Here is an 11,105-nt window from a genome sequence, read left to right as displayed (position 1 = left end):
TAAGATCATCACTTGAAATAAGATTGTTATAGTTATAGAAATTGAACCAAAGTTTGAATATGATTATTACCTTGTATTAGAATGATAACCTACTTTAAGAAACAAAGATTTCTTGAGGTTGGATGATCACCTTACAAGATTGGAAGTGAGCTAGCAAACTTGAAAGTATTCTTGATTTTATGTAACTAGAACTTGTAGAATATATGAAGAACACTTAGAACTTGAAGATAGAACTTGAGAGAGATCAATTAGATGAATAAAATTGAAGAATGAAAGTGTTTGTAGGTGTTTTTGGTCGTTGGTGTATGGATTAGATATAAAGGATATGTAATTTTGTTTTCATGTAAATAAGTCATGAATGATTACTCATATTTTTGTAATTTTATGAGATATTTCATGCTAGTTGCCAAATGATGGTTCCCACATGTGTTAGGTGACTCACATGGGCTACTAAGAGCTGATCATTGGAGTATATATACCAATAGTACATACATCTAAAAGCTGTGTATTGTACGAGTACGAATACGGGTGCATACGAGTAGAATTGTTGATGAAACTGAACGAGGATGTAATTGTAAGCATTTTTATTAAGTAGAAGTATTTTGATAAGTGTATTGAAGTCTTTAAAAAGTGTATAAATACATATTAAAACACTACATGTATATACATTTTAACTGAGTCGTTAAGTCATCGTTAGTCGTTACATGTAAGTGTTGTTTTTAAACCTTTAGGTTAACGGTCTTGTTAAATGTTGTTAACCCAATGTATAATATCAAATGAGATTTTAAATTATTATATTATCATGATATTATCATGTATGAATATCTCTTAATATGATATATATACATTAAATGTCTTTACAACGATAATCGTTACATATATGTCTCGTTTAAAAATCATTAAGTTAGTAGTCTTGTTTTTACATATGTAGTTCATTGTTAATATACTTAATGATATGTTTACTTATCATAGTATCATGTTAACTATATATATATATCCATATATATGTCATCATATAGTTTTTACAAGTTTTAACGTTCGTGAATCACCGGTCAACTTGGGTGGTCAATTGTCTATATGAAACATATTTCAATTAATCAAGTCTTAACAAGTTTGATTGCTTAACATGTTGGAAACATTTAATCATGTAAATATCAATCTCAATTAATATATATAAACATGAAAAAGTTCGGGTCACTACAGTACCTACCCGTTAAATAAATTTCGTCCCGAAATTTTAAGCTGTTGAAGGTGTTGACGAATCTTCTGGAAATAGATGCGGGTATTTCTTCTTCATCTGATCTTCACGCTCCCAGGTGAACTCGGGTCCTCTACGAGCATTCCATCGAACCTTAACAATTGGTATCTTGTTTTGCTTAAGTCTTTTAACCTCACGATCCATTATTTCGAAAGGTTCTTCGATGAATTGAAGTTTTTCGTTGATTTGGATTTCATCTAACGGAATAGTGAGATCTTCTTTAGAAAAACATTTCTTCAAATTCGAGACGTGGAAAGTGTTATGTACAGCTGCGAGTTGTTGAGGTAACTCAAGTCGGTAAGCTACTGGTCCGACACGATCAATAATCTTGAATGGTCCAATATACCTTGGATTTAATTTTCCTCGTTTACCAAATCGAACAACGCCTTTCCAAGGTGCAACTTTAAGCATGACCATCTCTCAAATTTCAAATTCTATATCTTTTCTTTTAATGTCAGCGTAGCTCTTTTGTCGACTTTGGGCGGTTTTCAACCGTTGTTGAATTTGGATGATCTTCTCGGTAGTTTCTTGTATAATCTCTGGACCCGTAATCTGTCTATCCCCCACTTCACTCCAACAAATCGGAGACCTGCACTTTCTACCATAAAGTGCTTCAAACGGCGCCATCTCAATACTTGAATGGTAGCTGTTGTTGTAGGAAAATTCTGCTAATGGTAGATGTCGATCCCAACTGTTTCCGAAATCAATAACACATGCTCGTAGCATGTCTTCAAGCGTTTGTATCGTCCTTTCGCTCTGCCCATCAGTTTGTGGATGATAGGCAGTACTCATGTCTAGACGAGTTCCTAATGCTTGCTGTAATGTCTGCCAGAATCTTGAAATAAATCTGTCATCCCTATCAGAGATAATAGAGATTGGTATTCCATGTCTGGAGACGACTTCCTTCAAATACAGTCGTGCTAACTTCTCCATCTTGTCATCTTCTCTTATTGGCAGGAAGTGTGCTGATTTGGTGAGACGATCAACTATTACCCAAATAGTATCAAAACCACTTGCAGTCCTTGGCAATTTAGTGATGAAATCCATGGTAATGTTTTCCCATTTCCATTCCGGGATTTCGGGTTGTTGAAGTAGACCTGATGGTTTTTGATGCTCAGCTTTGACCTTAGAACACGTCAAACATTCTCCTACGTATTTAGCAACATCGGCTTTCATACCCGGCCACCAAAAATGTTTCTTGAGATCCTTGTACATCTTCCCCGTTCCAGGATGTATTGAGTATCTGGTTTTATGAGCTTCTCTAAGTACCATTTCTCTCATATCTCCAAATTTTGGTACCCAAATCCTTTCAGCTCTATACCGGGTTCCGTCTTTTCGAATATTAAGATGCTTCTCCGATCCTTTGGGTATTTCATCCTTTAAATTTCCCTCTTTTAAAACTCCTTGTTGCGCCTCCTTTATTTGAGTAGTAAGGTTATTATGAATCATTATATTCATAGATTTTACTCGAATGGGTTCTCTGTCCTTCCTGCTCAAGGCATCGGCTACCACATTTGCCTTCCCCGGGTGGTAACGAATCTCAAAGTCGTAATCATTCAACAATTCAATCCACCTACGCTGCCTCATATTCAGTTGTTTCTGATTAAATATGTGTTGAAGAGTTTTATGGTCGGTATATATAATACTTTTGACCCCATATAAGTAGTGCCTCCAAGTCTTTAATGCAAAAACAACCGCGCCTAATGCCAAATCATGTGTCGTATAATTTTGTTCGTGAATCTTCAATTGTCTAGACGCATAAGCAATCACCTTCGTTCGTTGCATTAATACACAACTGAGACCTTGCTTTGATGCGTCACAATAAATCACAAAATCATCATTCCCTTTAGGCAATGACAATATAGGTGCCGTAGTTAGCTTTTTCTTCAATAACTGAAACGCTTTCTCTTGTTCATCATTCCATTCAAATTTCTTCCCTTTATGCATTAATGCAGTCAAGGGTTTTGCTATTCTGGAAAAGTCTTGGATGAACCTTCTGTAGTAACCAGCTAGTCCTAAAAACTGGCGTATGTGTTTCGGAGTTTTCGGGGTTTCCCACTTTTCAACAGTTTCTATCTTTGCCGGATCCACCTTAATACCTTCTTTGTTCACTATGTGACCGAGGAATTGAACTTCTTCCAACCAAAATGCACACTTTGAAAACTTAGCGTACAATTCTTCCTTCCTCAATACTTCTAACACCTTTCTCAATTGTTCACCATGTTCTTGGTCATTCTTTGAGTAAATAAGTATGTCATCAATGAAAACAATGACAAACTTGTCAAGGTATGGTCCACACACTCGGTTCATAAGGTCCATGAACACAGCTGGTGCATTAGTTAAACCAAACGGCATGACCAGAAACTCGTAATGACCGTAACGTGTTCTGAAAGCAGTCTTTGGAATATCATCTTCTTTCACCCGCATTTGATGATACCCGGAACGTAAGTCAATCTTTGAATAAACAGACGAGCCTTGTAGTTGATCAAATAAGTCGTCAATTCTCGGTAGTGGGTAGCGGTTCTTGATGGTAAGCTTGTTCAACTCTCGGTAGTCGATACACAACCTGAATGTACCATCTTTCTTCTTGACAAACAAAACAGGAGCTCCCCACGGTGATGTGCTTGGTCGAATGAAACCACGCTCTAAAAGTTCTTGTAATTGGCTTTGCAGTTCTTTCATCTCGCTGGGTGCGAGTCTGTAAGGAGCACGAGCTATTGGTGCAGCTCCTGGTACAAGATCTATTTGAAATTCAACGGATCGATGTGGGGGTAATCCCGGTAATTCTTTCGAAAATACATCGGGAAATTCTTTTGCAATGGGAACATCATTGATGCTTTTTTCTTCAGTTTGTACTTTCTCGACGTGTGCTAGAACAGCATAGCAACCTTTTCTTATTAGTTTTTGTGCCTTCAAATTACTAATAAGATGTAGCTTCGTGTTGCCCTTTTCTCCGTACACCATTAAGGGTTTTCCTTTTTCTCGTATAATGTGAATTGCATTTTTGTAACAAACGATCTCTGCTTTCACTTCTTTCAACCAGTCCATACCGATTATCACATCAAAACTCCCTAACTCTACTGGTATCAAGTCAATATTAAATGTTTCGCTAACCAGTTTAATTTATCGATTCCGACATATATTATCTGCTGAAAATAATTTACCATTTGCTAATTCGAGTAAAAATTTACTATCCAAAGGCGTCAATGGACAACTTAATTTAGCACAAAAATCTCTACTTATATAGCTTCTATCCGCACCCGAATCAAATAAAACGTAAGCAGATTTATTGTCAATAAGAAACGTACCCGTAACAAGCTCCGGGTCTTCCTGTGCCTCTGCCGCATTAATATTGAAAACTCTTCCACGGCCTTGTCCATTCGTGTTCTCCTGGTTCGGGCAATTTCTAATAATGTGGCCCGGTTTTCCACATTTATAACAAACTACATTGGCATAACTTTCTCCGACACTACTTGCTCCGCCATTACTCGTTCCGACACCATTTGTTCCTTTCGTTCTGTTAACCCCTAGTCCGTAGACCTCACACTTCGCCGCGCTATGACCATTTCTTTTACACTTGTTGCAAAATTTGGTGCAGAACCCCGAGTGATACTTTTCACACCTTTGGCATAGCTGCTTTTGATTGTTGCTGTTGTTGCGGTTATTATTGTTGTTGGGATTATTGGTGTAGTTGTTGTTGTTGTTGTTGTTGTTGTTGTTGTTGTTGTTGTTGTTGTTGTTGTTGTTGTTGTTGTTGTTGTTGTTGTTGTTGTTGTTGTTGTTGTTGTTGTTGTTGTTGTTGTTGTTGTTGTTGTTGTTGTTGTTGTTGTTGCTGGGCGGGTTGTTGTAGTTGCGATTGATGTTGCGATTGTTGGGATAGTTGTTGCGATTATTGTTGTAATTGCTGTTCTTGTTGTATTGGTGATTCTTATCACCGTTTTCCTCCCACTTTCTTTTGACTTGCTTCACATTGGCCTCTTCAGCAGTCTGTTCTTTAATTCTTTCTTCAATCTAGTTCACTAGTTTGTGAGCCATTCTACATGCCTGTTGTATGGAGGTGGGCTCGTGTGAAATTATATCTTCTTGGATTCTTTCCGGTAATCCTTTCACAAATGCGTCGATCTTCTCTTCCTCATCTTCGAACGCTCCCGGACACAATAGGCATAATTCTGTGAATCGTCTTTCGTACGTGGTAATATCAAATCCTTGGGTTCGTAACCCTCTAAGTTCTGTCTTGAGCTTATTGACCTCGGTTCTGGGACGGTACATCTCGTTCATCAAGTGCTTGAATGCTGACCACGGTAGTGCGTAAGCATCATCTTGTCCCACTTGCTCTAGATAGGTATTCCACCATGTTAACGCAGAACCTGTGAAGGTATGCGTAGCGTACTTCACTTTGTCCTCTTCAGTACACTTACTTATGGTAAACACCGATTCGACCTTCTCAGTCCACCGTTTCAATCCGATCGGTCCTTCAGTTCCATCAAATTCCAAAGGTTTGCAGGCAGTGAATTCTTTGTAGGTGCATCCTACACGATTTCCTGTACTGCTAGATCCAAGGTTATAGTTGGTATGTAGCGCAGCCTGTACTGCGGCTATGTTTGAAGCAAGATAGGCACGAAATTCCTCTTCGCTCATATTCAAGGTTTGTCGAGTAGTCGGTGCCATTTCCTTCAAATAGTCAAATGAAACAAGTTAATCATACAGAATATTAAGAGTAGTCAATAGTATCTCGTAGCATAATATGAACTTATTTATAAAAGCTTTTTCTTCATATTAGCATTTTATAAGTTTAAATTCGGGTAGTACCTACCCGTTAAGTTCATACTTAGTAGCTAATATACAATTCAACTACTACAATTCTATATGAAAAACTGATTATAATAATATTTCGCGTTCAAACTTTTTCACAATATTTTACAAACTTACAATACCGCTTATTTTACATATAACATGACATATAGCACACAATAAATTTGATACAAGATGGTTGTGAAGATAATTCTAGCTAGTACACAAGTCGTTCAGCAAAGGCAATAAAGACACGTAATTCATACGTCCAGAAACAAGTCATGCATTCTGGTTTCACTAGGACTACTTCCCATCCTTGGTCTTGTGGAACATAACCGTTATGGCCGTTGATAAGACAGCGTGTTGTAACGTCGTCAAAGGGACGAGAGTTACGTAATGTCCAACAGTCCTGTAACAATCTAAAAACCTCATTTCTTACCCCAATTACCGACTCCGTCACTTGTGGGAACGTTTTGTTTAATAGTTGTAGCCCGATGTTCTTGTTCTCACTTCGGTGAGAAGCGAACATTACTAACCCGTAAGCATAACATGCTTCTTTATGTTGCATGTTAGCCGCTTTTTCTAAATCACGAAGTCCTATATTCAGATATATTGAGTCAAAATAATTTCTTAACCCGTTGCGTAAAATAGCATTTGGGTTCCCCGCAATATATGCGTCAAAGTAAACACATCGTAACTTATGGATTTCCCAATGTGATATCCCCCATCTTTCGAACGAAAGCCTTTTATAAACCAAGGCATTCTTGGAACGTTCTTCGAATGTCTTACAAACTGATCTCGCCTTAAATAGTTGTGCCGAGGAATTCTGACCGATTCTAGACAAGATTTCATCAATCATGTCTCCGGGTAGGTCTCTTAAAATATTGGATTGTCTATCCATTTTGTGTTTTTATACTGTAAAATAGACAAGAGTTAGATTCATAAAAAAAAATACTTATTAATACAAGCAATTTTTACATATATCATAAAGCATAAGCACACTATATTACATATATTACACCACACGAATACAACTATCTTATTCCAACTCGCTCGTTTCTTCTTCTTCGGTTTTGGTTCATTTTGCCAAGTTTCTAGGGATATATGATGTTCCCCTAATACGAGCCGTCGTTTTCCACATTGGTTTAGAAAAACCTGGTGGTTTAGAGGTTTCCGGGTTATTGCCACAACTTAAGAAATACGGGTGTTGACGATACATATAAAGTTCATCGGGTTTGGAATCAAATTTCTCTATTTTTATGCCCTTTCCCTTATTGTTCTCTTTTGCCTTATTAAATTGTGTTGGGGTAATTTTTATAACATCATCAGAATCCTTGTCGGGATCCGATTCATCGGAGAATTGGTAATCCTCCCAATACTTTGCTTCCTTGGCAGAAACACCATTGACCATAATTAACTTTGGTCGGTTGGTTGAGGATTTTCTTCTACTTAACCATTTTATTATTTCCCCCACTGGTTCTATTTCTTCTTCCGGTTCCGATTCTTCTTCCGATTCCGATTCTTTTTCCGGTTCCGACTCTTCTTCCGGTTCCTCTTCGGGAACTTGTGAATCAGTCCACGAATCATTCCAATTTACATTTGACTCTTCATTATTATTAGGTGAGTCAATGGGACTTGTTCTAGAGGTAGACATCTATCACATAATATCAAACACGTTAAGAGATTAATATATCACATAATATTCACATGTTAAAAATATATAGTTTCCAACAAAATTTGTTAAGCAATCATTTTTCAAGTAAACACGGTCGAAGTCCAGACTCACTAATGCATCCTAACAAACTCGATAAGACACACTAATGCAAAATTCTGGTTCTCTAAGACCAACGCTCGGATACCAACTGAAATGTCCCGTTCTTATTGATTAAAAATGTTCCATATTAATGGATTTCGTTGCGAGGTTTTGACCTCTATATGAGACGTTTTTCAAAGACTGCATTCATTTTAAAACAAACCATAACCTTTATTTCATCAATAAAGGTTTAAAAAGCTTTACGTAGATTATCAAATAATGATAATCTAAAATATCCTGTTTACACACGACTATTACATAATAGTTTACAATACAAATATGTTACAACGAAATAAGTTTCTTGAATGCAGTTTTTACACAATATCATACAAGCATGGACTCCAAATCTTGTCCTTATTTAAGTATGCGACAGCGGAAGCTCTTAATAATCACCTGAGAATAAACATGCTTAAAACGTCAACAAAAATGTTGGTGAGTTATAGGTTTAACCTATATATATATCAAATCGTAACAATAGACCACAAGATTTCATATTTCAATATACATCCCATACATAGAGATAAAAATCATTCATATGGTGAACACCTGGTAACCGACATTAACAAGATGCATATATAAGAATATCCCCATCATTCCGGGACACCCTTCGGATATGATATAAATTTCGAAGTACTAAAGCATCCGGTACTTTGGATGGGGTTTGTTAGGCCCAATAGATCTATCTTTAGGATTCGCGTCAATTAGGGTGTCTGTTCCCTAATTCTTAGATTACCAGACTTAATAAAAAGGGGCATATTCGATTTCGATAATTCAACCATAGAATGTAGTTTCACGTACTTGTGTCTATTTTGTAAATCATTTATAAAACCTGCATGTATTCTCATCCCAAAAATATTAGATTTTAAAAGTGGGACTATAACTCACTTTCACAGATTTTTACTTCGTCGGGAAGTAAAACTTGGCCACTGGTCGATTCACGAACCTATAACAAATACGTACATATATATCAAAGTATGTTCAAAATATATTTACAACACTTTTAATACATTTTGATGTTTTAAGTTTATTAAGTCAGCTGTCCTCGTTAGTAACCTACAACTAGTTGTCCACAGTTAGATGTACAGAAATAAATTGATATATATTATCTTGAATCAATCCACGACCAAGTGTATACATATCTCAGTATTGATCACAACTCAAACTATATATATTTTGGAATCAACCTCAACCCTGTATAGCTAACTCCAACATTCACATATAGAGTGTCTATGGTTGTTCCGAAATATATATAGATGTGTCGACATGATAGGTCGAAACATTGTATACGTGTCTATGGTATCTCAAGATTACATAATATAAAATACAAGTTGATTAAGTTATGATTGGAATAGATTTGTTACCAATTTTCACGTAGCTAAAATGAGTAGTTTTTACCAATTTTGTTTTGCTCGCCATTTCTTCGTTTCTAATCCGTTTTGAGTGATTCCAGTGGCCACGGTTTCATATTGAACTTAACTTTATGAATCTAAATAGAAAATGTATAAGTTTATAGTCGGAAATACAAGTTACAAGTTATTTTTGAAAGAGGTAGTCATTTCCGTCGAAAGAACGACATCTTGATGACCATTTTGAAAAACATACTTTCACTTTGAGTTTAACCATGATTTTTGGATATAGTTTCATGTTCATAAGAAAAATCATTTCCCCAGAAGAACAACTTTTAAATAAAAGTTTATCATAGTTTTTAATTAACTAACCCAAAACAGCCCGCGGTGTTACTACGACGGCGTATGTCCGGTTTTACAGTGTTCTTCGTGTTTCCAGGTTTTAAATCATTAAGTTAGCATATCATATAGATATAGAACATGTGTTTAGTTGATTTTAAAAGTCAAGTTAGAAGGATTAACTTTTGTTTGCGAACAAGTTTAGAATTAACTAAACTATGTTCTAGTGATTACAAGTTTAAACCTTCGAATAAGATAGCTTTATATGTATGAATCGAATGATGTTATGACCATCATTAATACCTCAAGTTTTCTGGATAAAGCTACTGGAAATGAAAAAAATGGATCTAGCTTCAAAGGATCCTTGGATGGCTTGAAAGTTCTTGAAGCAGAATCATGACACGAAAACAGTTCAAGTAAGATTTTAATTCGAAATAAGATTGTTATAGTTACAGAAATTGAATCAAAGTTTGAATATGAGTATTACCTTGTATTAGAAAGATATCTTACTGTAAATAAGAAAGATTTCTTGAGGTTGAATGATCACTCTACAAGATTGGAAGTAAGTTAGCAAACTTGGAAGTATTCTTGATTTTATGAAACTAGAACTTGTAGAATTTATGAAGAACACTTTGAACTTGAAGATATAACTTGAGAGAGATCAATTAGATGAAGAAAATTGTAGAATGAAAGTGTTTGTAGGTGTTTTTGGTCGTTGGTGTATGGATTAGATATAAAGGATATGTAATTTTGTTTTCATGTAAATAAGTCATGAATGATTACTCATATTTTTGTAATTTTATGAGATATTTCATGCTAGTTGCCAAATGATGGTTCCTACATGTGTTAGGTGAATCACATGGGCTGCTAAGAGCTGATCATTGGAGTGTATATACCAATAGTACATACATCTAAAAGCTGTGTATTGTACGAGTACGAATACGGGTGCATACGAGTAGAATTGTTGATGAAACTGAACGAGGATGTAATTGTAAGCATTTTTGTTAAGTAGAAGTATTTTGATAAGTGTATTAAAGTCTTTCAAAAGTGTATGAATACATATTAAAACACTACATGTATATACATTTTAACTGAGTCGTTAAGTCATCGTTAGTCGTTACATGTAATTGTTGTTTTGAAACCTTTAGGTTAACGATCTTGTTAAATATTGTTAAACCAATGTTTATAATATCAAATGAGATTTTAAATTATTATATTATCATGATATTATGATGTACGAATATCTCTTAATATGATATATATACATTAAATGTCGTTACAACGATAATCGTTACATATATGTCTCGTTTCAAAATCATTAAGTTAGTAGTCTTGTTTTTACATATGTAGTTCATTATTAATATACTTAATGATATGTTTACTTATCATAATATCATGTTAACTATATATATAACCATATATATGTCATCATATAGTTTTTACAAGTTTTAACGTTCGTGAATCACCGGTCAACTTGGGTGGTCAATTGTCTATATGAAACCTATTTCAATTAATCAAGTCTTAACAAGTTTGATTGCTTAATATGTTGGAAACACTT

The sequence above is a fragment of the Rutidosis leptorrhynchoides genome, chromosome 3 (assembly GCF_046630445.1).
Source record: "Rutidosis leptorrhynchoides isolate AG116_Rl617_1_P2 chromosome 3, CSIRO_AGI_Rlap_v1, whole genome shotgun sequence".
NCBI classification, from domain to species: domain Eukaryota; kingdom Viridiplantae; phylum Streptophyta; class Magnoliopsida; order Asterales; family Asteraceae; genus Rutidosis; species Rutidosis leptorrhynchoides.
This window is presented reverse-complemented; position numbering follows the sequence as displayed.